This window comes from Hypomesus transpacificus, chromosome 14 (genome assembly GCF_021917145.1).
Source record: "Hypomesus transpacificus isolate Combined female chromosome 14, fHypTra1, whole genome shotgun sequence".
NCBI lineage: Eukaryota > Metazoa > Chordata > Actinopteri > Osmeriformes > Osmeridae > Hypomesus > Hypomesus transpacificus.
The window spans coordinates 548212-551652 of NC_061073.1; positions in this window are offsets into that span (position 1 = coordinate 548212).

Here is a 3441-nt window from a genome sequence, read left to right on the forward strand (position 1 = left end):
GGGAGGAGGTGTAGAGAGGGAGGGGGGAGGAGGTGTAGAGAGGGAGGGGGGGAGGAGGTGTGGAGAGGTAGGGGGAAGGAGGTGTAGAGAGGTAGGGAGGAGGATGTGTAGAGAGGGAGGGGGAGGAGGTGTGGAGAGGTAGGGGGGAGGAGGTGTGGAGAGGGAGGGGGGACAAGGGAGGGGGGCTCAGGATTGGAGAGGAAATAATTAAATAAATAATCTAAATAGCTATTGATTCTTTAAAGGGTGTTGCCGTTAGATTAAAAGGTTAAGGAATAAAATGGCTTTGGGGATTAAATCATTCCGAAGTAAAATCAAAATTGAGGAGATTAAGTGCTATAATTACAATGTATCTCTCCTGGAGAGACCAGACCAGATAGAGAGGGAGGGAGAGATGAGGAAAGAGAGAGTGAGTCAAGTGACCCTACTCCCAAGAGCGTACTCTTCCATGTCTTCCATTGTGCCAGCTTGGCCTGCCTTCCATAGTGCCAGCTTGGCCTGCCTTCCATAGTGCCAGCTTGGCCTGCCCAAATACATAGTCCACGAGTCTCCTTTTCTCATGCACTGTGTACCTTATGCACTGTGTACCTTATACACTGTGTACTTTACAGGGTCCCCCTATAAACAGCATGAGAGAGAGAGAGAGAGAGAGAGAGAGAGAGAGGGAGCGAGCGAGTCAGTCAGCCAGTCTGAAGGGAGCTCGGTGGGAGAAGGGCTTCTGATCAACCAATCAGGTGAGGGAGCGGTGCTGCGTCAGGACCAGGGTGCAGCACCCCCCTGCACTCTCTCTCAGCACCAGGCCCCTCCGCTGGGCAGCAGCAAAACTGCCAAGCTCAGGCTTCACTGCTGGAAGAGGCCTCACCGCTGGAGCTTGTAGCTAAACTGCAGCAGTGCTGCGAAACCAGCAGGGCTATGCCCCTTAACACAAACACACATGGGAGCAGCTAATTAGTATGGCTCAGATGGAGTCAGATGGCTGAGCGGTTAGGGAATTGGGATAGTAATCTGAAGGTTGCGAGTTCGATTTCCGGCCGTGCCACATGAAGGTGTGTCCTTGGGCAAAGCACTTCACCCTACTTGTCACGGGGAAATGTCCCTGTACTTAATGAAAGTCGCTCTGGATAAGAGCGTCTGCTAAATGACTACATGTAAGTGTAATGTAATTAGGCTGACCTGCTAGCTGACCTGTGCTCTTCCTGGCAGCTTTCTCGGCTGACAGGAAGAGCACAGGTCAGCTAGCAGGTCGGGTAGCAGGTCAGTTAGCAGGTTAGCTAGGAGGTCAGGTAGCAGGTTAGCTAGCAGGTCAGGTAGCAGGTTAGCTACTCTTATCTCCCAAATAAACGTACCGGTACGTTTATTAATTTTTTACCCGAAAAATCCACCCGGCACGTTCTTATTTTGGAGGGTACGTTTATTTTGGGGGGGAAAATCGAAACAATTTTAGAAAATTCCATGAATTTTTTTCGGAAGTGAAGATACATTTGAACTCTTTGATGTGAAAACGTTAGCTACCTTAGATAGCTAGCTACTGGCAAGTAGCTTACATTAGCTAACGACGTTAGCTACCAACTGAAGGTTGTCAGTGCAAGATAGTAAATGTTAGCCAGAGCCTCATAATGGCTCTGATGTTAGCTCTAGCTACTCACACTCACATAACGGTTCCCATTCAGCACACCAGCATGACAGTCACAACCTATAGACAACGACCTCTCATCGTCAAGTAAAAATCCCAGGGTATTTACTTTTTTATATTTGCAAACTCAAGTACAGTAGATACTTTGAAGGTGTAACTAGTACTGGTGCAAGTTCAGGATTGTATGCCGCACAAGACGCGGAATATGAGGTGCTGCGAGATGATGTCATTAGAAATATCACAGCACCTGCAATTGTGCTGCGCGGCAGTCGTGTCTACTGTAAGTTTGTTGAGGTACCGTATACCAGTAGTCATGGCATGTTTGTTATTTGACAGATTTGTAACTATGTATTTCCAAGCTACAGGCATTGAAGTTTTAACTTTGTAATAACTGTGTATTACCAGTGGTTTTCATGTTATATTGCAGACATGTTGACTGTAAGTTTTTGAGGAAAAGTTCTACCATATATTTGTAACAGCCTCTTTTTTTAAATTTTCTAACAATAATCATGTATTTCCAAACTACAAGTGTTTAAGTTTTTTACTAGCAATGGTATATTTGCTGTCCATTTCTATTCCTGATTGCAAGTGTCAGTAAAAGATGCGCACTTACACTGGTAGGAACACATTTTGATAGCATATGGACACAGTTTGTGTGCTGATTTGGCAATTTTCCGGGGGGTACTTTTATTAGATTTTTAGGATTTGTCCGGGGGGTATTTTTATTTGGGGGATAAGAGTAGCGGGTCAGGTTGCGGGTTAGCTAGCAGGTTAGCTAGCAGGTCAGGTAGCATGTTAGCTAGCTTCATCACTGCGTTGCTGGAATCTTCTGACTTAATAGGAGAGGAATCCTCCGACTTAATGACTGTGGGTTAACGACTGGAGTAGGTACTGTGAAACTATGGTTCTCTGAGTGTGTGTGTGTGTGACGTGTGAGGCATGGTGAGACAGTCCAGATAAGGAGAGAGAGGGAAGAGAGAGAGGAGAGAAAGAGGGAACAGAAAGAAGGAGCGAGATAGGGGGGAGAGAGAGAAGGAGAGAGAGAAAGAGAGCGAGAGGTGGGGAAGAGAGTTGGGTGTGATTGGAACAGGGAGAGTGGGGGTGTGTGCTATGACAGAGAGAGGGGGGGGAGGGGGGGAGAGTGGAGGGGGTGTGCTATGAGAGAGAGAGAGTGGGGGGAGGAGAGTGGAGGGGGTGTGCTATGAGAGAGAGAGTGGGGGGGGGGAGAGGGGGGGGGGGGGTGCTATGAGAGAGAGAGTGGGAGGGGGGGGTGCTATGCAGGAGTGGAAACAATGGAACAGAGAAAGGGGGAGGAGAGGGGAGAGACAGGGGGAAGGGGTGTAAGAGATAGGGGTAAGGGTGAAGGCAGGACAGGAGGGGTGACGGGGGGTAAGGGGTGAGATAGGGGGAGTGGTGAGGGCAGGAGAGGTAATAGTATCATTCTGGAGGCCAGGATGCAGGGTGAGCTGCTCCTTGAATAACGCTCAGCACTTTCTACTTTAGCACACACACACACAGTGCTGTTGACTAACTAAGGTCTTAAACACAGCAGTCCTGGAGACAGGAAGCAAATTCAGGCCTGCATCTCCTACCTCCCCCTCCCCCCCCTCTCCTCTACCTTCCCTCCCTCCCAGTGTGTGTGGAAGTGGGGGGGGGGGGGGGGGGTCAGCTACGTTTACGTTGCATGACATCAACTCTGTTCTCTCTACATCATCTTGTCTCCCCTCTTCTCCAGGTACACCCCTCATCCCACTTCACCCTGCGTCTCAACCAACTACATCCCCCAGAATGCTTTGCTAAAGCTGGTA